At 42.1% G+C, this 25,044-nt stretch overlaps 1 protein-coding gene across 1 annotated transcript in view; it reads left to right on the top strand.

Annotated features, from left to right (window-relative positions):
- The window catches only part of FBXL16 (F-box and leucine rich repeat protein 16), a 67,467-nt gene that overhangs the window by 4,625 nt on the left and 37,798 nt on the right, over window positions 1-25,044 (top strand). The window contains exon 2 of the mRNA XM_072119703.1: window positions 5,048-5,078. The gene's annotated coding sequence lies outside the window, so the exon portion shown is untranslated. The remainder of the gene's footprint in view (window positions 1-5,047; window positions 5,079-25,044) is intronic.

Raw genomic sequence — 25,044 nt, 5'->3', positions numbered from 1 at the left:
TATTATAGTAGTTATATTCCTGTACATAGGGGCAGTATTATAGTAGTTATATTCCTGTACATAGGGGGCAGTATTATAGTAGTTATATTCTTGTACATAGGGGGTAGTATTATAGTATTTATATTCTTGTACATAGGGGGCAGTGTTTTAGTAGTTATATTCCTGTACATAGGGGGCAGTATTATAGTAGTTATATTCCTGTACATAGGGGGCAGTATTATAGTAGTTATATTCCTGTACATAGGGGGCAGTATTATAGTAGTTATATCCTTGTACATAGGGGCAGTATTATAGTAGTTATATTCTTGTACATAGGGGCAGTATTATAGTAGTTATATTCCTGTACATAGGGGGCAGTATTATAGTAGTTATGTTCTTGTACATAGGGGGCAGTATTATAGTAGTTATTTTCTTGTACATAGGGGGCAGTATTATAGTAGTTATATTCTTGTACATAGGGGGCAGTATTATAGTAGTTATATTCTTGTACATAGGGGGCAGTATTATAGTAGTTATATTCCTGTACATAGGGGGCAGTATTATAGTAGTTATATTCTTGTACATAGGGGGCAGTATTATAGTAGTTATGTTCTTGTACATAGGGGGCAGTATTATAGTAGTTATTTTCTTGTACATAGGGGGCAGTATTATAGTAGTTATATTCTTGTACATAGGGGGCAGTATTATAGTAGTTATATTCTTGTACATAGGGGGCAGTATTATAGTAGTTATATTCCTGTACATAGGGGGCAGTATTATAGTAGTTATATTCTTGTACATAGGGGGCAGTATTATAGTAGTTATATTCTTGTACATAGGGGGCAGTATTATAGTAGTTATATTCTTGTACATAGGGGGGAGTATTATAGTAGTTATATCCTTGTACATAGGGGCAGTATTATAGTAGTTATATTCTTGTACATAGGGGCAGTATTATAGTAGTTATATTCCTGTACATAGGGGGCAGTATTATAGTAGTTATGTTCTTGTACATAGGGGGCAGTATTATAGTAGTTATTTTCTTGTACATAGGGGGCAGTATTATAGTAGTTATATTCTTGTACATAGGGGGCAGTATTATAGTAGTTATATTCTTGTACATAGGGGGCAGTATTATAGTAGTTATATTCCTGTACATAGGGGGCAGTATTATAGTAGTTATATTCTTGTACATAGGGGGCAGTATTATAGTAGTTATATTCTTGTACATAGGGGGCAGTATTATAGTAGTTATATTCTTGTACATAGGGGGCAGTATTATAGTAGTTATATTCCTGTACATAGGGGGCAGTATTATAGTAGTTATATTCTTGTACATAGGGGGCAGTATTATAGTAGTTATGTTCTTGTACATAGGGGGCAGTATTATAGTAGTTATTTTCTTGTACATAGGGGGCAGTATTATAGTAGTTATATTCTTGTACATAGGGGGCAGTATTATAGTAGTTATATTCTTGTACATAGGGGGCAGTATTATAGTAGTTATATTCCTGTACATAGGGGGCAGTATTATAGTAGTTATATTCTTGTACATAGGGGGCAGTATTATAGTAGTTATATTCTTGTACATATGGAGCAGTGTTATAGTAGTTATATTCTTGTACATAGGGGGCAGTATTATAGTAGTTATATTCTTGTACATAGGGGGCAGTATTATAGTAGTTATATTCTTGTACATAGGGGGCAGTATTATAGTAGTTATATTCTTGTACATATGGAGCAGTATTATAGTAGGTATATTCTTGTACATAGGGGGCAGTATTATAGTAGTTATATTCTTGTACATAGGGGGCAGTATTATAGTAGTTATATTCTGTACATAGGGGGCAGTATTATAGTAGTTATATTCCTGTACATAGGGGGCAGTATTATAGTAGTTATATTCTTGTACATAGGGGGCAGTATTATAGTGGTTATATTTGTGTACATAGGGGGCAGTATTATAGTAGTTATATTCTTGTACATAGGGGGCAGTATTATAGTAGTTATATTCTTGTACATAGGGGGCAGTGTTATAGTAGTTATATTCCTGTACATAGGGGGCAGTATTATAGTAGTTATATTCCTGTACATAGGGGGCAGTATTATAGTAGTTATATTCTTGCACATAGGGGGTAGTATTATAGTAGTTATATTCCTGTACATAGGGGCAGTATTATAGTAGTTATATTCTTGTACATAGGGGGCAGTATTATAGTAGTTATATTCCTGTACATAGGGGGCAGTATTATAGTAGTTATATTCTTGTACATAGGGGGCAGTTTTATAGTAGTTATATTCTTGTACATAGGGGGCAGTATTATAGTAGTTATATTCCTGTACATAGGGGGCAGTATTATAGTAGTTATATTCTTGTACATAGGGGGCAGTATTATAGTAGTTATATTCTTGTACATAGGAGGCAGTATTATAGTAGTTATATTCTTGTACACAGGGGGCAGTATTATAGTAGTTATAGTCCTGTACACAGGGGGCAGTATTATAGTAGTTATATTCTTGTACATAGGGGGCAGTATTATAGTAGGTATATTCTTGTACACAGGGGGCAGTATTATAGTAGTTATATTCCTGTACATAAGGGGCAGTATTATAGTAGTTATATTCTTGTACATAGGGGGCAGTATTATAGTAGTTATATCCCTGTACATAGGGGGCAGTATTAAAATTGTTATATTCTTGTACATAGGGGGCAGTATTATAGTAGTTATATTCTTGTACACAGGGGGCAGTATTATAGTAGTTATATTCCTGTACATAGGGACAGTATTATAGTTGTTATATTCCTGTACATAGGGGGCAGTATTATAGTAGTTATATTCCTGTACATAGGGGGCAGTATTATGGTAGTTATATTCCTGTACATAGGGGGCAGTTTTATAGTAGTTATATTCCTGTACATAGGGGGCAGTATTATAGTAGTTATATTCCTGTACATAGGGGGCAGTATTATAGTAGTTATATTCCTGTACATAGGGGGCAGTATTATAGTAGTTATATTCTTGTACAAAGGGGCAGTATTATAGCAGTTATATTCCTGTACATAGGGGGTAGTATTATAGTAGTTATATTCTTGTACATAGGGGGCAGTATTATAGTAGTTATATCCCTGTACATAGGGGGCAGTATTATAGTAGTTATATTCCTGTACATAGGGGGTAGTATTATAGTAGTTATATTCTTTTACATAGGGGGCAGTATTATAGTAGTTATATTCCTGTACATAGGGGGCAGTATTATAGTAGTTATATTCCTGTACATAGGCGGCAGTATTATAGTAGTTATATTCTTGTACATAGGGGGCAGTATTATAGTAGTTATATTCCTGTACATAGGGGGCAGTATTATAGTAGTTATATCCTTATACATAGGAGGCAGTATTATAGTAGTTATATTCCTGTACATAGGCGGCAGTATTATAGTAGTTATATTCTTGTACATAGGGGGCAGTATTATAGTAGTTATATTCTTGTACATAGGGGGCAGTATTATAGTAGTTATATTCCTGTACATAGGGGGCAGTATTATAGTAGTTATATGCCTGTACATGGGGGACAGTATTATAGTAGTTATATTCCTGTACATAGGGGGCAGTATTATAGTAGTTATATTCCTGTACATAGGGGGCAGTATTATAGTAGTTATATGCCTGTACATGGGGGACAGTATTATAGTAGTTATATTCCTGTACATAGGGGGCAGTATTATAGTAGTTATATTCTTGTACATAGGGGGCAGTATTATAGTAGTTATATTCTTGTACATAGGGGGCAGTATTATAGTAGTTATATTCCTGTATATATGGGGCAGTATTATAGTAGTTATATGCCTGTACATAGGGGGCAGTATTATAGTAGTTATATTCTTGTACATAGGGGGCAGTATTATAGTAGTTATATTCTTGTACATAGGGGGCAGTATTATAGTAGTTATATTCTTGTACATAGGGGGCAGTATTATAGTAGTTATATTCTTGTACATAGGGGGCAGTATTATAGTAGTTATATTCTTGTACATAGGGGGCAGTATTATAGTAGTTATATTCCTGTACATAGGGGGCAGTATTATAGTAGTTATATTCCTGTACATAGGCGGCAGTATTATAGTAGTTATATTCTTGTACATAGGGGGCAGTATTATAGTAGTTATATTCCTGTACATAGGTGGCAGTATTATAGTAGTTATATCCTTATACATAGGAGGCAGTATTATAGTAGTTATATTCCTGTACATAGGCGGCAGTATTATAGTAGTTATATTCTTGTACATAGGGGGCAGTATTATAGTAGTTATATTCTTGTACATAGGGGGCAGTATTATAGTAGTTATATTCCTGTACATAGGGGGCAGTATTATAGTAGTTATATGCCTGTACATGGGGGACAGTATTATAGTAGTTATATTCCTGTACATAGGGGGCAGTATTATAGTAGTTATATTCCTGTACATAGGGGGCAGTATTATAGTAGTTATATGCCTGTACATGGGGGACAGTATTATAGTAGTTATATTCCTGTACATAGGGGGCAGTATTATAGTAGTTATATTCTTGTACATAGGGGGCAGTATTATAGTAGTTATATTCTTGTACATAGGGGGCAGTATTATAGTAGTTATATTCCTGTATATATGGGGCAGTATTATAGTAGTTATATGCCTGTACATAGGGGGCAGTATTATAGTAGTTATATTCTTGTACATAGGGGGCAGTATTATAGTAGTTATATTCTTGTACATAGGGGGCAGTATTATAGTAGTTATATTCTTGTACATAGGGGGCAGTATTATAGTAGTTATATTCTTGTACATAGGGGGCAGTATTATAGTAGTTATATTCTTGTACATAGGGGGCAGTATTATAGTAGTTATATTCTTGTACATAGGGGGCAGTATTATAGTAGTTATATTCCTGTACATAGGGGGCAGTATTATAGTAGTTATATTCCTGTACATAGGGGGCAGTATTATAGTAGTTATATTCCTGTACATAGGGGGCAGTATTATAGTAGTTATATGTTAGTATTAATGTATGTTCCTATTCTCTCTACAGGTGAGGTCGGTACTGTTGGTTCCGGTGTCAGGTTAGTTGTGCCTTGTATGGATTGATCTATGTACTTTATATGAAGCCATTTTTTGGCTCCTCTCTGTGTTGCCCCCTCCCCCTTTCACATATAATCAGAGATCTGTGTGCCCTTCCCTGTTGTGGTTTTGGTTACATGAGGATGTGTCATACTTTATAGTTGGGATCAGTTTGGCTCTGGAGCCTGGGAAAGCTGGGTGACCTCTTCTAATGGAGGACAAAACCTCTGAGTGACAGGTGCTTTGCTGTAAAGGCGGCCATGTTGGTATCAGACCTTGGGAAAGCTGGGTGGTAGCTCATACTGTGAGGCCAGGCATGTCGCCACCCTTGTCCTCAGGTTGGCTGTGGTATTGCACCTGAGCTGCAGTCTCGTTCTCAGACAGGTGCGGAGCTGTTCATGGAAGAAGCTTCATGTTTCCTGAGGTTCGGGTCGTGGACATCCCCTTTAAAGGCTCCCATGTAGCAGGTAGCACAGGATAGTAGTGGGTGGGGGGGTCCATGTTTGGTGTGATCGTCATCCTTGTGGCCGTTGATGGGTTAACCCCCGGCCCTGCAGATGTGTGCACCCGTCTTCTATGTCCTCAGAAGCTTCTCCTCAGCCTCCGCTATTTATAGCTGCAGACTCTCGCGCCTCCTCCCCTCCCCCGCACACACTACAGCCCGTAGCCAGGCAACCACTGTTACTGGGGGAGACAACCATTGCTAAGTGACGGCAGTTGCCGGGGCGACAGCGAGAGCCATCTCCTCCGCAGTGCAGCTGGACCGAAAGTGTCGTCAGAGAGAAGAGAAAGTCATGTGTTCCCCCGATGTGTATCACCGGAGGAGAGGCTGACGTGTCCTATCTACCTGCCTCACATCTATCAACCTCGCGTCTACCAATCATCTATCTACCTACCTCACAACTTTCAATCATCTATCTGTCTGTCCATCTACCTCGCGTCCACCTACCTCGAATCCACCTACCTCGCGTCCACCTACCTAGACTCCACCTACCTCGCATCCAACTACTTAGAATCCACTTCCTCGCGCCCACCTACCTAGAATCTACCTACCTCGCGTCCACCTACCTAGAATCTACCTACCTCGCGCCCACCTACCTAGAATCCACCTGTCTCGCGCCCACCTACCTAGAATCTACCTACCTCGCGCCCACCTACCTAGAATCCACCTGTCTCGCGCCCACCTACCTAGAATCCACCTACCTCGCGCCCACCTACCTAGAATCCACCTACCTCGCGTCCACCTACCTAGACTCCACCTACCTCGCATCCAACTACTTAAAATCCACCTACCTCGCGCCCACCTACCTAGAATCCACCTACCTCGCGCCCACCTACCTAGAATCCACCTACCTCGCGTCCACCTACCTAGACTCCACCTACCTCGCATCCAACTACTTAGAATCCACCTACCTCGCGTCCACCTACCTAGAACCCACCTACCTCGCGTCCACCTACCTAGAACCCACCTACCTCGCATCCAACTACTTAGAACCCACCTACCTCGCGTCCACATACCTCGCGTCCACCTACCTAGAACCCACCTGCCTCGTGTCCACCTACCTCGCATCCAACTACTTAGAATCCACCTACCTTGCGTCCACCTACCTAGAACCCACCTGCCTCGCGTCCTCCTACCTCGCATCCAACTACTTAGAATCCACCTACCTAGAACCCACCTGCCTCGCGTCCACCTACCTCGCATCCAACTACTTAGAATCCACCTACCTAGAACCCACCTGCCTCGCGTCCACCTACCTCGCATCCAACTACTTAGAATCCACCTACCTAGAACCCACCTGCCTCGCGTCCACCTACCTCGCATCCAACTACTTGGAATCCACCTACCTAGAACGCACCTGCATCGCGTCCTTTCTTTTGTCCTTTCCATTTTCCAAGGACAGATATAGGGGTAGTTGGTGTCTCTGCTGAGGTGCAGGGTTTGGGGGGTCCTGAAGTTTTGGGCTTATCCCTGGAGTTGTGATCCAGAAGTGACTTTCCAGGGGCTGAGAACATCTTCTTCTTGTGCGGTCGTAGTATAAGCTCCGCCCCAATACTCCGATGCTTGTAGTCCCCGCCCAGCGTCACCTGCCTCTTATCCTGCTCTGGACCTCTCTCTGATTGGATGAGGCGGCACCTAGGGGACAGTAGAGCGGAGCTGCCCCACACCTACCTCCCGGGACTGTACCGGGGCATCGGCCTTACATTCAGGGCATCCCGGTTTCTTCTCCCCTACACTGATGTAAAGGGGTTCCCCGATCATCTGAAGGCCCTTAAACCCTTGCTAGGAAGGACCCGGCCTTGGCCCATGGTCTCCGATTCTGGAATGCTGACCTTGGAGCTTTGCTCCGGACCACCGGGTCAGTCGCTGTGCGTGTCATCTCCGCAGGACCCTCCCAGAGGTCAGCGTCACCTAGTGTGAGAATCAGGGGACCCCTTTACCCTTGGTGGGAGTCCACATCTCAGAATTTTAGAAATACCCCTAAGCACAGTTTTCCAGTCTCCCAGAATCCTCTGCGGCATCACGGCTCAGCACAGATACAGCTCTGAGATGTACATGTATGGGAGAGGCGCACGGAGCAGGACGTGTCTCGTGCGATCGTGTTTCTATTTTCAGCCTCCCATCACCTTACACCACAGAAACCTGATCAGACTCCCGAATAATCGAGCGAGGAAGAGAAAGAGGACGGACACATCCAGAGGAAGGCGTCTCCAGGACACAAGCTCCATATAATACCGCAACATGGCGCACAGTATAACACGGAACAGGAGGCCTGTGAGAGACGTCACATCGACTCAAGATGGATTATTCTATCTTCATATATGTATCTATATATATATATAGTCTTTTCCAAAAACAGGCAGCACTCCAAAATAGTAGTAAAAGTAGTGGGGGGTGTCTTTATTCCATGTGCAACGTTTCAGCTCTTGCAGAGCCTTTATCAAGCATAGTATACATGGCCAGTGTGCAAACTTATAAGGGCCAACATTACATCTCATTGGTCCGTGGGCGGACCTAAACAATCATCAGCAAATTTACACAAATTGTGTTAGTGCCTTTACAAGTGATACATATACATCATTGATTCATAGTGGTATTTTGTGTACATTGAAATTGTTGTGTTAAACAAGTGAATAATATAATTAAAGATAGGTAATGCCTCCACATCGGTTGTAGGACCGCCCCCAGTCTCAGCCTTCCAATCATCAGCTCCAAAGGAGAAGGGGCGGGTCGCCGGAAGTGTCAGTGTCTTGATGATGATTAAAACCGCGTCACCGGAAGTCATCATGGTCACGTGAGCGGGCTCCATTCACGTGATTATGGCGCATATGCGCCTATTCCCGCGGTGTTCACGTGATTCTGGCGCATGTGCGCTTATTCTTGCGATGTCAGGCGCCATATTGGGTAAGGGAAAAAGCAATACAGAAACTATGTACAGACATGGTCGAATCCCATGTTGGGTTATGTGCAGTACTGTGCCCCTCCATGACCAGGGGCATAGGGGCAGCAATAAGTAGTGAAGCACCACTCATGCTACCCAGCTCAGATCGCTGGGGCAGGACACGGTATCCAATAAATGGACCACAGTTATCCCGTCCCGACGTCATACCTGGTGTTGCTGGAGTAGTGGGTACAATCTGAGGTAAAAAATTCTGGAATTCTCCCTGTAGGTTGCGACCACTAGTTTTCAGTGTCTGTCAAAATAAAAAATAAAAAAATAATAAAGCATGCCTGGTGAGGCTAAGCAGAAACTGTGACTATACCGGTGATGTGTCTGCGGTATGTTGAAGGCGACTGAGGAGGAAGGCACGAGACTATACGGGGGTTGGTGATCCAGCCAATGAGGGTCACAAGTTTTCCAATATATCTGGAAAAATAAGTAGACAAATAAACACATAAATAAATACATAGGTAAGTATAGTAGATTGTTATGTTACAATATTGTCAATATTCAGACATGTGAGGTCTGAGTCATTACTGGCAGGGGTATTTCCCCTTACTATACTTTAACCTACAGTATGGAGTCCCAGGAGGGCTACACACAGAGCCACCGGACGATCCTTATTCTAGAGCACTCTCAGTCAGTCCTATAGGAAAGTGTCATTAAATAAGACCACTCAAATTGTATTCCACATTTAAACCATAGGGTTGTAGAGTCCCCAGTCTCTGTATCCATCGTAATTCGCATCTCCTGAGTATGGCTTCTCGATTGCCACCTCTTCTCAGTGGGGGAATGTGGTCTATGATCATACATTTCAGGTCACTCTCTTTGTGTCCTGCCTCGGTGAAATGTCGGCTAACTGGTAGGTCTTTTTTCTTTTTGCGGATGGTATACCTATGTTGCGTGAATCGAGTCTTGAAGTCAAGTGTGGTCTCCCCCACGTATTTCAAGTCACATGGGCAACTCAGTAAGTATATCACGAAGTCGCTATTGCAGTCAAGATAGTGGTGTATTTTATACCGTGTCTCTTTGTGGGTAAACGTGTCACCTTTGACGACATAGGAACAATTAATACATGAGCGACATGGATAACACCCTTTTCGAATAGGGCCCAACAGGCCCCTTTGTATTGGTGTTTTGGATGGGCCTATATCGGTCTTGACTACTCGGTCCCTGATGTTTCTAGCCCTTCGATATGAGAGTATTGGGGGATTCTGTAGTGCTGGCACTCTTGAGGGGTCACTTTGTAGTAGCTTCCAGTGTTTCCTCACTATGGATGCTACTTGTGTGCTCGTGTCACAGTACGTGGAGATGAAGGGTATTCTTTCACCTTTGTTTTCAGATTGTGTGGGTGTTAGTAGTTCATTTCTACTTTTGCGTTCCAACCTATGTTTATTGTCAAGGAGTACCCTGTTGGGGTATCCACGTTGTTTAAATCTGGATAACATCACTGTAGTGTTTTTTTGTAATTTGTGCTCGTCACTGGCTATCCGTTTCACTCTATAGAGTTGGCTGAGGGGTAGAGAGTTCAGCATAGGGCGTGGGTGATTGCTGTCAAAACGCAGAATAGTGTTTCTGTCAGTAGGTTTGTAAAAAACGTCAGTTGTGAGACCTTGATGCGTGTTCTCAACGAGTACATCTAAAAATTGGAGATTCTCATTAGAATGTACCATAGTAAATTTAATGTCACTATCCACTGTATTGAGGTATTGGTGGAAGTCAGTCAATTGTTGTGTGTCACCGGTCCACAGGAGGAAGACATCGTCTATGTATCGCCACCACCCCATAACATGCTGGAAGTGGTGGGACACATAGACGAAGTCCTCCTCCAACGTGGTCATGACAATATTGGCGTATGTGGGGGCCATGTTGGCCCCCATAGCCACACCTCTAAGTTGTACATAGAAGTCACTGCCGTATAAAAAGTAATTGTTGAATAATATCAATCTTAAGAGATCCAAAATGAAAAAAATTTCAAGTTGCTTGAAGCTAGATCTCTGTAGTTGTTTCTCCACACACTTAAGGCCCATTTCATGGTTGATGGACGTATATAACGATACTACATCAAAAGAAACAAGAGTAAGCTTCTTCGGATCACATGGTTGTGTCTGTTTAAGTTTGCACAAAAAGTCGGTGGTGTCACGTATATGTGATTGTCCCCTGGTAGATAGTTCCCTCAGTGCCTGATCTAAAAAGATGGCTATGTTTGACGTGATAGATCCCCTTCCGGACACTATTGGTCTCCCTCACGGACCAATGAGATGTAATGTTGGCCCTTATAAGTTTGCACACTGGCCATGTATACTATGCTTGATAAAGGCTCTGCAAGAGCTGAAACGTTGCACATGGAATAAAGACACCCCCCACTACTTTTACTACTATTTTGGAGTGCTGCCTGTTTTTGGAAAAGACTATATTTGAGGACGCTCTAGCCAGAGGGTCAAGGACGTTGCACCCAACCAGGTTGCTGTGCTGCTCTGGATTTTCTCTTTTTTTATTTATTTGGCACCGGAGCTTATTTTGCACGCAAATTCTGTTGCCTTATTTTTTCTACACTATGGATATTGTTTCGGGGGAACCTTTCCAACTCTTTGCCTACACAGAGGAAGACCAGGAGCGGATTGTACGCGAACTACAGGGCGATACGACTTTTTTGAGCACTCCCACAGTCAATGAACTTAGAAAACAATATGAACAAGCCATGAAGAAATCAGTGTCTCTCCAACTCCATCTTGCAACACTTGGTGAATATCTTAAAGCTAAACGGATACCAAGGGGAATGCGGTCTAATGTTCGACCGAACCTTTTCTCACAGGACGCATCATTTTGTTTGAAATTTATGCACATTTCCAATAAGTACTCTCTTGATCTTATTCTGCTAAACATCGAATATCTCCAGACTGAGACCAAAAAACTGGACGCTTTTTTGATGGAACTGATACAAAAACTTAAAGAGATGTGTACCACCGCGGAGTTCGAGGAATTTGTAAAAGAAGTTGACAAGAAAGTAACTACACTAAAGAATGAACAGGAACAAACAAAAAGAACGAAATGGACAAGGGATAATGAAGATTATCGGATCGGCAGAATCTATACCTGGCAGGGCATACACTCTGTTACTATGGGGACCACACCTAAGGAAGCTTCTCTGAGAAAGAAAAAACGCAGCCCGACTATGAAAACACAACGTGACGATCTGGTCTCCACTTCAAAATCATCAACAACAGGCGAATCTTTTTTAGGGGACAACCCGGACAAAGACGACCCACCAGGAGGGGGAGCCGACGCCACTACAAGTGGAGAAAAGTGCAAAGCAATAAAGAACAGAACTTTACCATTGAGAACGGCGAACAAGAGGAAGTGAAACCGGTGGTTGTCAATATTTCCTCTAAACAGCTAAATGTGAGTGAACTGTCTGTACTAGAAAAAGGTTTAAGTTTTTGCCCATGTACTAATACCGATTGGTTTCAACTAGATATTGATTTGCACAGATTGTACCGTAGTATATGTCTTAAACACTGGTTTCATGGCAATCCAATCACCCCTAAGGTTCACACCAATCTTGACCCAAGACAATTTGGCTTAACGAACAAAAGTAACTTTTCTCCCAATACAGAGATCCCAGCCATCACAGCGTTTAAAGACGCAGTACAACATGACATAAACTTACTACGACAGACCAAAAGTGACAGGTTAACACACACTAACCTCAATTCTGAGGAAATCCTGGCGTTGGGACACCTTGCACGTGACAGTGACATCACGATCCGCCCCGCCGACAAGGGCGGAGCGGTAGTGGTCATGGACACGTCGATGTACAACGCCGAGATTCGTCGACAATTGGACGACTCTACGGTGTATAAACGTGTCTCAATTGACCCCAAATTTGAATTGGGACGACGCATCGCACAGATCCTAGACACAGCTGTGAACACAGGGATCATTAGCGAGAACATGCACAAATTCCTAACTGTCATGCACCCACGTACCCCCATTATATATACCCTCCCCAAGATACATAAAAGTCTTGAACACCCCCCAGGGAGACCAATAGTGTCCGGAAGGGGATCTATCACGTCAAACATAGCCATCTTTTTAGATCAGGCACTGAGGGAACTATCTACCAGGGGACAATCACATATACGTGACACCACCGACTTTTTGTGCAAACTTAAACAGACACAACCATGTGATCCGAAGAAGCTTACTCTTGTTTCTTTTGATGTAGTATCGTTATATACGTCCATCAACCATGAAATGGGCCTTAAGTGTGTGGAGAAACAACTACAGAGATCTAGCTTCAAGCAACTTGAAATTTTTTTCATTTTGGATCTCTTAAGATTGATATTATTCAACAATTACTTTTTATACGGCAGTGACTTCTATGTACAACTTAGAGGTGTGGCTATGGGGGCCAACATGGCCCCCACATACGCCAATATTGTCATGACCACGTTGGAGGAGGACTTCGTCTATGTGTCCCACCACTTCCAGCATGTTATGGGGTGGTGGCGATACATAGACGATGTCTTCCTCCTGTGGACCGGTGACACACAACAATTGACTGACTTCCACCAATACCTCAATACAGTGGATAGTGACATTAAATTTACTATGGTACATTCTAATGAGAATCTCCAATTTTTAGATGTACTCGTTGAGAACACGCATCAAGGTCTCACAACTGACGTTTTTTACAAACCTACTGACAGAAACACTATTCTGCGTTTTGACAGCAATCACCCACGCCCTATGCTGAACTCTCTACCCCTCAGCCAACTCTATAGAGTGAAACGGATAGCCAGTGACGAGCACAAATTACAAAAAAACACTACAGTGATGTTATCCAGATTTAAACAACGTGGATACCCCAACAGGGTACTCCTTGACAATAAACATAGGTTGGAACGCAAAAGTAGAAATGAACTACTAACACCCACACAATCTGAAAACAAAGGTGAAAGAATACCCTTCATCTCCACGTACTGTGACACGAGCACACAAGTAGCATCCATAGTGAGGAAACACTGGAAGCTACTACAAAGTGACCCCTCAAGAGTGCCAGCACTACAGAATCCCCCAATACTCTCATATCGAAGGGCTAGAAACATCAGGGACCGAGTAGTCAAGACCGATATAGGCCCATCCAAAACACCAATACAAAGGGGCCTGTTGGGCCCTATTCGAAAAGGGTGTTATCCATGTCGCTCATGTATTAATTGTTCCTATGTCGTCAAAGGTGACACGTTTACCCACAAAGAGACACGGTATAAAATACACCACTATCTTGACTGCAATAGCGACTTCGTGATATACTTACTGAGTTGCCCATGTGACTTGAAATACGTGGGGGAGACCACACTTGACTTCAAGACTCGATTCACGCAACATAGGTATACCATCCGCAAAAAGAAAAAAGACCTACCAGTTAGCCGACATTTCACCGAGGCAGGACACAAAGAGAGTGACCTGAAATGTATGATCATAGACCACATTCCCCCACTGAGAAGAGGTGGCAATCGAGAAGCCATACTCAGGAGATGCGAATTACGATGGATACAGAGACTGGGGACTCTACAACCCTATGGTTTAAATGTGGAATACAATTTGAGTGGTCTTATTTAATGACACTTTCCTATAGGACTGACTGAGAGTGCTCTAGAATAAGGATCGTCCGGTGGCTCTGTGTGTAGCCCTCCTGGGACTCCATACTGTAGGTTAAAGTATAGTAAGGGGAAATACCCCTGCCAGTAATGACTCAGACCTCACATGTCTGAATATTGACAATATTGTAACATAACAATCTACTATACTTACCTATGTATTTATTTATGTGTTTATTTGTCTACTTATTTTTCCAGATATATTGGAAAACTTGTGACCCTCATTGGCTGGATCACCAACCCCCGTATAGTCTCGTGCCTTCCTCCTCAGTCGCCTTCAACATACCGCAGACACATCACCGGTATAGTCACAGTTTCTGCTTAGCCTCACCAGGCATGCTTTATTATTTTTTTATTTTTTATTTTGACAGACACTGAAAACTAGTGGTCGCAACCTACAGGGAGAATTCCAGAATTTTTTACCTCAGATTGTACCCACTACTCCAGCAACACCAGGTATGACGTCGGGACGGGATAACTGTGGTCCATTTATTGGATACCGTGTCCTGCCCCAGCGATCTGAGCTGGGTAGCATGAGTGGTGCTTCACTACTTATTGCTGCCCCTATGCCCCTGGTCATGGAGGGGCACAGTACTGCACATAACCCAACATGGGATTCGACCATGTCTGTACATAGTTTCTGTATTGCTTTTTCCCTTACCCAATATGGCGCCTGACATCGCAAGAATAAGCGCACATGCGCCAGAATCACGTGAACACCGCGGGAATAGGCGCATATGCGCCATAATCACGTGAATGGAGCCCGCTCACGTGACCATGATGACTTCCGGTGACGCGGTTTTAATCATCATCAAGACACTGACACTTCCGGCGACCCGCCCCTTCTCCTTTGGAGCTGATGATTGGAAGGCTGAGACTGGGGGCGGTCCTACAACCGATGTGGAGGCATTACCTATCTTTAATTATATTATTCACTTGTTTAACACAACAATTTCAATGTACACAAAATACCACTATGAATCAATGATGTATATGTATCACTTGTAAAGGCACTAACACAATTTGTGTAAATTTGCTGATGATTGTTTAGGTCCGCCCACGGACCAATGAGATGTAATGTTGGCCCTTATAAGTTTGCACACTGGCCATGTATACTATGCTTGATAAAGGCTCTGCAAGAGCTGAAACGTTGCACATGGAATAAAGACACCCCCCACTACTTTTACTACTATTTTGGAGTGCTGCCTGTTTTTGGAAAAGACTATATTTGAGGACGCTCTAGCCAGAGGGTCAAGGACGTTGCACCCAACCAGGTTGCTGTGCTGCTCTGGATTTTCTCTTTTTTTATATATATATATATATATATACCACCATCATGTACACAGCGCTGTACAGAGCATAGACTTTTATACAACACAATAAGACATCACAGAACAGTAATGGCCAGAGGGAACAATAGGATTGAGAGATTACATATGTAATAGGTTCTAGATGTATATACTGCCCCTATAATCCAAAATAACTGCTATAATACTGCCCCCTATGTACAGGAATATAACTACTATAATACTGCCCCCTATGTACAGGAATATAACTACTATAATACTGCCCCCTATGTACAAGAATATAACTACTATAATACTGCCCCTATGTATAGGGATATAACTACTATAATAATGCCCCCTATGTACAAGAATATAACTACTATAATACTGCCCCCTATGTACAGGAATAGAACTACTATAATACTGCCCCCTATGTAGAAGAATATAACTACTATAATACTGCCCCCTATGTACAGGAATATAACTACTATAATACTGCCCCCTATGTACAGGAATATAACTACTATAATACTGCCCCCTATGTACAAGAATATAACTACTATAATACTGCCCCCTATGTACAAGAATATAATTACTATAATACTGCCCCCTATGTACAGGAATATAACTATTATAATACTGCCCCCGATGTACAAGAATATAACTACTATAATACTGCCCCCTATGTACAAGAATATAACTACTATAATACTGCCCCCTATGTACAAGAATATAACTACTATAATACTGCCCCCTATGTACAAGAATATAACTACTATAAAACTGCCCCCTATATACAGGAATATAACTACTATAATACTGCCCCCTATGTAGAAGAATATAACTACTATAATACTGCCCCCTATGTACAGGAATATAACTACTATAATACTGCCCCCTATGTACAGGAATATAACTACTATAATACTGCCCCCTATGTACAAGAATATAACTACTATAGTACTGCCCCCTATGTACAGGAATATAACTACTATAATACTGCCCCCTATGTACAGGAATATAACTACTATAATACTGCCCCTATGTACAAGAATATAACTACTATAACACTGCCCCCTATGTACAAGAATATAACTACTATAATACTGCCCCCTATGTACAGGAATATAACTACTATAATACTGCCCCCTATGTACAAGAATATAACTACTATAGTACTGCCCCCTATGTACAGGAATATAACTACTATAATACTGCCCCCTATGTACAGGAATATAACTACTATAATACTGCCCCTATGTACAAGAATATAACTACTATAACACTGCCCCCTATGTACAAGAATATAACTACTATAATACTGCCCCCTATGTACAAGAATATAATTACTATAATACTGCCCCCTATGTACAGGAATATAACTACTATAATACTGCCCCCGATGTACAAGAATATAACTACTATAAAACTGCCCCCTATATACAGGAATATAACTACTATAATACTGCCTCCTATGTACAATAATATAACTACTATAATACTGCTCCCTATGTACAGGAATATAACTACTATAATACTACCCCTATGTACAAGAATATAACTACTATAATACTGCCCCCTATGTACAGGAATATAACTACTATAATACTGCCCCCTATGTAAAGAATATAACTACTATAATACTGCCCCCTATGTACAGGAATAGAACTACTATAATACTGCCCCCTATGTAGAAGAATATAACTACTATAATACTGCCCCCTATGTACAGGAATATAACTACTATAATACTGCCCCCGATGTACAAGAATATAACTACTATAATACTGCCCCCTATGTACAAGAATATAACTACTATAATACTGCCCCCTATGTACAAGAATATAACTACTATAATACTGCCCCCTATGTACAAGAATATAACTACTATAAAACTGCCCCCTATATACAGGAATATAACTACTATAATACTGCCTCCTATGTACAATAATATAACTACTATAATACTGCTCCCTATGTACAGGAATATAACTACTATAATACTGCCCCCTATGTACAAGAATATAACTACTATAATACTGCCCCCTATGTACAGGAATATAACTACTATAATACTGCCCCCTATGTACAAGAATATAACTACTATAATACTGCCCCCTATGTACAAGAATATAACTACTATAATACTGCCCCCTTTGTACAAGAATATAACTACTATAATACTGCCCCTTATGTACAAGAATATAACTACTATAATACTGTCTCCTATGTACAAGAATATAACTACTATAATACTCCCCCCTATGTACAAGAATATAACTACTATAATACTGCCCCCTATGTACAGGAATATAACTACTATAATACTGCCCCCTATGTACAAGAATATAACTACTATAATACTGCCCCCTATGTACAAGAATATAACTACTATAATACCTCCCCCTATGTACAAGAATATAACTATTATAATACTGCCCCCTATGTACAGGAATATAACTACTATAATACTGCCCCCTATGTACACGAATATAACTACTATAATACTGCCCCCTATGTACAGGAATATAACTACTATAATACTGCCCCCTATGTACAAGAATATAACTACTATAATACTGCCCCCTATGTACAAGAATATAACTACTATAATACTGCCCCCTATGTACAAGAATATAACAACTATAATACTGCCCCCTATGTACAAGAATATAACTACTATAATGCTGCCCCCTATGTACAAGAATATAACTACTATAATGCTGCCCCCTATGTACAAGAATATAACTACTATAATACTGCCCCCTATGTACAGGAATATAACTACTATAATACTGCCCCCTATGTACAAGAATATAACTACTATAATACTGCCCCCTATGTACAGGAATATAACTACTATAATACTGCCTCCTATGTACAGGAATATAACTACTATAATACCGCCCCCTATGTACAGGAATATAACTACTATAATACTGCCCCCTATGTACAAGAATATAACTACTATAATACCTCCCCCTATGTACAGGAATATAACTACTATAATACTGCCTCCTATGTACAAGAATATAACTATTATAATACTGCCCTCTATGTACAGGAATATAACTAATATAATACTGCCCCCTATGTACAAGAATATAACTACTATAATACTGCCCCCTATGTACAAGAATATAACTACTATAATACTGCCCCCTATGTACAAGAATATAACTACTATAATACTGCCCCCTATGTACAAGAATATAACTACTATAATACTGCCCCCTATGTACAAGAACATAACTACTATAATACTGCCCCATATGTACAGGAATATAACTACTATAATACTGCCCCCTATGTACAAGAATATAACTACTATAATACTGCCCCCTATGTACAGGAATATAACTACTATAATACTGCCTCCTATGTACAGGAATATAACTACTATAATACTGCCCCCTAGGTAGAAGAATATAACTACTATAATACTGCCCCCTATGTACAGGAATATAACTACTATAATACTGCCTCCTATGTACAGGAATATAACTACTATAATACTGCCCCCTATGTACAGGAATATAACTACTATAATACTGCCCCCTATGTACAGGAATATAACTACTATAATACTGCCCCTTATGTACAGGAATATAACTACTATAATACTGCCCCCTATGTACAGGAATATAACTACTATAATACTGCCCCCTATGTACAGGAATATAACTACTATAATACTGCCCCCTATGTAGAAGAATATAACTACTATAATACTGCCCCCTATGTACAGGAATATAACTACTATAATACTGCCTCCTATGTACAGGAATATAACTACTATAATACTGCCCCCTATGTACAGGAATATAACTACTATAATACTGCCCCCTATGTACAAGAATATAACTACTATAATACTGCCCCCTATGTACAGGAATATAACTACTATAATACTGCCCCCTATGTAGAAGAATATAACTACTATAATACTGCCCATATGTACAAGAATATAACTACTATAATACTACCCCCTATGTACAAGAATATAACTACTATAATACTACCCCCTATGTACAAGAATATAACTACTATAATACTACCCATATGTACAAGAATATAACTACTATAATACTGCCCCCTATGTAGAAGAATATAACTACTATAATACTGCCCCCTATGTACAGGAATATAACTACTATAATACTGCCTCCTATGTACAGGAATATAACTACTATAATACTGCCCCCTATGTACAGGAATATAACTACTATAATACTGCCCCCTATGTACAGGAATATAACTACTATAATACTGCCCCCTATGTACAGGAATATAACTACTATAATACTGCCCCCTATGTACAGGAATATAACTACTATAATACTGCCCCCTATGTACAGGAATATAACTACTATAATACTGCCCCCTAGGTAGAAGAATATAACTACTATAATACTGCCCCCTATGTACAGGAATATAACTACTATAATACTGCCTCCTATGTACAGGAATATAACTACTATAATACTGCCCCCTATGTACAGGAATATAACTACTATAATACTGCCCCCTATGTACAGGAATATAACTACTATAATACTGCCCCCTATGTACAGGAATATAACTACTATAATACTGCCCCCTATGTAGAAGAATATAACTACTATAATACTGCCCCCTATGTACAGGAATATAACTACTATAATACTGCCTCCTATGTACAGGAATATAACTACTATAATACTGCCCCCTATGTACAGGAATATAACTACTATAATACTGCCCCCTATGTACAAGAATATAACTACTATAATACTGCCCCCTATGTACAGGAATATAACTACTATAATACTGCCCCCTATGTAGAAGAATATAACTACTATAATACTGCCCATATGTACAAGAATATAACTACTATAATACTACCCCCTATGTACAAGAATATAACTACTATAATACTGCCCCCTATGTACAAGAATATAACTACTATAATACTGCCCATATGTACAAGAATATAACTACTATAATACTACCCCCTATGTACAGGAATATAACTACTATAATACTGCCTCCTATGTACAGGAATATAACTACTATAATACTGCCCCCTATGTACAGGAATATAACTAACTAAGCTCCTTCTTATAAGTTGTAGTATTGCGGTATATATTGTGTCATATAAGCTGTATTGGGCCCCCTGGGTGCTGTATTTCCATCTCTGTAGTCGGCTCTTTCCCTTTGATCTTCCGTTCTGCACTGAGACGCTATTATATTATCTTCTTCTGTTGTGTTTATGGCGGTGACTGATTATTTCTGTGTCTTACAATATGGCGGCACAGTGTGTCCCCTGCTGAGCGCTGTCCCCTGTACTATCCCCCACACTATTAATTATTGATGTCCCCGTATTATTGGGCCATCTGCAGCTTTTTGTTACGTGATATTTTTTATTTGATTGTAATTAAACTTTAATACTCGTCTAGTCACCGGGGGGGGGGGGGGGGGTTTGGAGGGGGTGTATTAATGAGTGCAGTGTTTTAATTACCGATTCTGGTGGATAACGAGATGGCAGTGGTTTATGTAGCGGGGTTAATCACGGATGAATGTTTTCTTATAGATTGATTATCCATTTCCAGGAAACCTTTGATCCTGCCTCTATATGGAATGTGTCGGAATTCTTGTTACATTGAAACAATATGTGAAGATCGCCCCGTAGGTTAAAGGTCACTTAGTGACTGACGAATAAGATTCCTTTTATTGGAAAAGTTTGTGCAACCAACATAAACAGAGGCCTGTCCCGGCTAAGTATTTGGGGTGCGGATCAGTCCATTACCACAGCAATTGTAGGTCCAAAGTCCAAGACATCCAGGTTACAACTTAAAGGGATTCTCCGATTTTTAAATATTGGTGGCGCGGTAGTCAGACCTCCGGCATCACTGGCAAATTGCTGCCCAATTCTCAGAATCGCTTCCGCATTTGAGGCCAGTGACCACATATGTTAGCCCAACCCCGATTAAATCAGTTGCAATACCAAGCACAGCCACCGTACTGTGTACAGCACCGTTCTAGGCAAGAAGTGAAGATACGGACACTGACTTCGTTTGCCAATTCTTGGTCAATCACTTCGAGAGGTCTTGGCCACCACCAGGTCTAGTTCTTGAGGCAAAGCTTAATGGGTCTACCTGGTGTTTACGCTGTAACTTCTATATAAGGATCTGGATTTAACTCTCAGAAGACCACCAGGTCACTACCTCTTGACACAGTCACCTAGTGGCTGGCAAACGTCTAGTGATGAGCCGGCCAAGATAAAGAAATGAACGGTATGTGGAAAGTACAAAATTTAGGCAAGAAGTTGGGTGGTAAAGAATCGAAGTGAGAGAGAGGTCAGCGTCCACATGGAGGATAGTCTAGTGATGAGCCGGCCAAGATATAGAAATAAGGTGTATGCTGAAAGTACAAAATTTAGACAAGTTGGGTGGCAAAGATTGGATAAGATTAAGATAGATCAGGGGCCTCACGGAGAATAAACAGGTTCGGGAAATCCTTGTAGGAATTCTAGGATCCTTTCTGTGGGAGAGTAGAGGATGGGTTGGGGACAAAGTTATGGGCCTGACCGCCCTAAAAACTTTGACAATGAAACGTGTGTGTGACCTTTGGACCAACAAAGACGGAGGAGAGCCCCGTGCAGAGGAGTGTATCCACGACTTCCGAGAGGAGTGGGATCCAAGAAAATCAAAGATTAGTGTTCTAGAAAAGTAGAGACGTCTCAATCCTGAGGAGACCACATCGTCTAGTTGGAAGAAGCTTTGAAAAGTTAAGAAAATAAACTCCTTGCGTTGAGTAAGTCTGTTACTAAGAAGTCTATGAGGCAGAACAATGTGAGACCTCCTGCTCCTGATGGACTCTAGTGGTGAACAACACCACCACATGTGATCCAAGCTAGGTACAGCAGATGTGGAAGTACCTCCTCATTGTGCCTGGGAAAGAGGACTCACAAATGGACAAAGGGGAAGGACTGAGCAGGATTTGCTTGTACCTGAGATCTTTTGGGACCAACTTTTAACAGGAGCATAGGCTCCAACTCTAAGGTCCAAGAGTTTGGGGTCATAAAGGTGTTTTAAAGGGTTTCTCAAATGGTGGTAGAAACGGCCATTGTGAGATCTCTTTACAGGTTCTATGGGATCCAGGTCTGGACTCATTGCTGGTCTCCAGCTCTTTCTTTCAAACCATTTTTTAGGGCTTTTTGAAGTGTGTTTTGGGTCATTGTCCTGCTGGAAGACCCATGACCCCTGAGGAAGGCCCAGCTTTCTCACACTGGGCCTTACATTATGCTGCAAAATGTGTTGGTAGTCTTCAGACTTCATAATGCCATATACACGGTCAAGCAGTCTAGTGCCAGAGGCAGCAAAGCAGCCTCCAAACATCAGGGAACCTCCGCCATGTTTGACTGTGGGGACCGTGTTCTTTTCTTTGAAGACCTCTTTTTTTTTTTTCCTGTAAACTCTATGTTGATGCCTTTTCGCAAAAAGGGAGGAGCCACTGTGACAGGGGCTTTACACTTCTTCATCTAGGGAGGTGCCACAGTGCCAGGGGCATTACACTTCTTCTAGGGAGGAGCCACTGTGCCAGGGGCTTTACACTTCTTAATCTAGGGTGGTACCACAGTGCCAGGGGCTTTACCCTTCTTAATCTAGGTAGGTGCCACAGTGCCAGGGGCTTTACCCTTCTTAATCTAGGTAGGTGCCACAGTGCCAGGGGCTTTACCCTTCTTCATCTAGAGAGGTGCCACAGTGCCAGGGGCTTTACCCTTCTTCATCTAGAGAGGTGCCACAGTGCCAGGGGCATTACACTTCTTCTAGGGAGGAGCCACTGTGCCAGGGGCTTTACACTTCTTCTTCTAGGGAGGAGCCACTGTGCCAGGGGCTTTACACTTCTTAATCTAGGGTGTTACCACAGTGCCAGGGGCTTTACCCTTCTTAATCTAGGGAGGTGCCACAGTGCCAGGGGCTTTACACTTCTTAATCTAGGGTGTTACCACAGTGCCAGGGGCTTTACCCTTCTTAATCTAGGGAGGTGCCACAGTGCCAGGGGCTTTACCCTTCTTAATCTAGGTAGGTGCCACAGTGCCAGGGGCTTTACCCTTCTTCATCTAGGGAGGTGCCACAGTGCCAGGGGCTTACACTTCTTCATCTAGGGAGGTGCCACAGTGCCAGGGGCTTACACTTCTTCATCTAGGGAGGTACCACAGTGACAGGGGCTTTACACTTCTTCATCTAGGGAGGTGCCACAGTGCCAGGGGCATTACACTTCTTCTAGGGAGGAGCCACTGTGCCAGGGGCTTTACACTTCTTAATCTAGGGTGGTACCACAGTGCCAGGGGCTTTACCCTTCTTAATCTAGGTAGGTGCCACAGTGCCAGGGGCTTTACCCTTCTTAATCTAGGTAGGTGCCACAGTGCCAGGGGCTTTACCCTTCTTAATCTAGGTAGGTGCCACAGTGCCAGGGGCTTTACCCTTCTTCATCTAGAGAGGTGCCACAGTGCCAGGGGCATTACACTTCTTCTAGGGAGGAGCCACTGTGCCAGGGGCTTTACACTTCTTCTTCTAGGGAGGAGCCACTGTGCCAGGGGCTTTACACTTCTTAATCTAGGGTGTTACCACAGTGCCAGGGGCTTTACCCTTCTTAATCTAGGGAGGTGCCACAGTGCCAGGGGCTTTACCCTTCTTAATCTAGGTAGGTGCCACAGTGCCAGGTGCTTTACCCTTCTTCATCTAGGGAGGTGCCACAGTGCCAGGGGCATTACACTTCTTCTTCTAGGGAGGTGCCACAGTGCCAGGGGCTTACACTTCTTCATCTAGGGAGGTGCCACAGTGCCAGGGGCTTTACCCTTCTTAATCTAGGGAGGTGCCACAGTGCCAGGGGCTTACACTTCTTCATCTAGGGAGGTACCACAGTGCCAGGGGCTTTACCCTTCTTAATCTAGGGAGGTGCCACAGTGCCAGGGGCTTTACCCTTCTTAATCTAGGTAGGTGCCACAGTGCCAGGGGCTTTACCCTTATTAATCTAGGTAGGTGCCACAGTGCCAGGGGCTTTACCCTTCTTCATCTAGAGAGGTGCCACAGTGCAAGGGGTTTTACACTTCTTCATCTAGGGAGGTGCCACAGTGCCAGGGGCTTTACACTTCTTCATCTAGGGAGGTGCCACAGTGCCAGGGGCTTTAGACTTCTTCATGTAGGGAGGTGCCACAGTGCCAGGGGCTTCACACTTCTTCATGGAGGGCGGTGCCACAGCGCCAGGGGCTTTACACATCTTCATGTAGGGCGGTGCCACAGTGCCAGGGGCTTTACACTTCTTCATGTAGGGCGGTGCCACAGCGCCAGGGGCTTTACACATCTTCATCTAGGGAGGTGCCACAGTGCCAGGGGCTTTACACTTCTTCATCTAGGGAGGTGCCACAGTGCCAGGGGCTTTACACTTCTTCATCTAGGGAGGTGCCACAGTGCCAGGGGCTTTACCCTTCTTAATCTAGGGAGGTGCCACAGTGCCAGGGGCTTTACCCTTCTTAATCTAGGGAGGTGCCACAGTGCCAGGGGCTTTACACTTCTTCATCTAGGGAGGTGC

This window comes from Engystomops pustulosus, chromosome 8 (genome assembly GCF_040894005.1).
Source record: "Engystomops pustulosus chromosome 8, aEngPut4.maternal, whole genome shotgun sequence".
Taxonomy (NCBI): Eukaryota; Metazoa; Chordata; class Amphibia; order Anura; family Leptodactylidae; genus Engystomops; species Engystomops pustulosus.
Note: the sequence above shows the minus strand (reverse complement) of the source record. Positions and strands in the feature narration are given on the sequence as shown.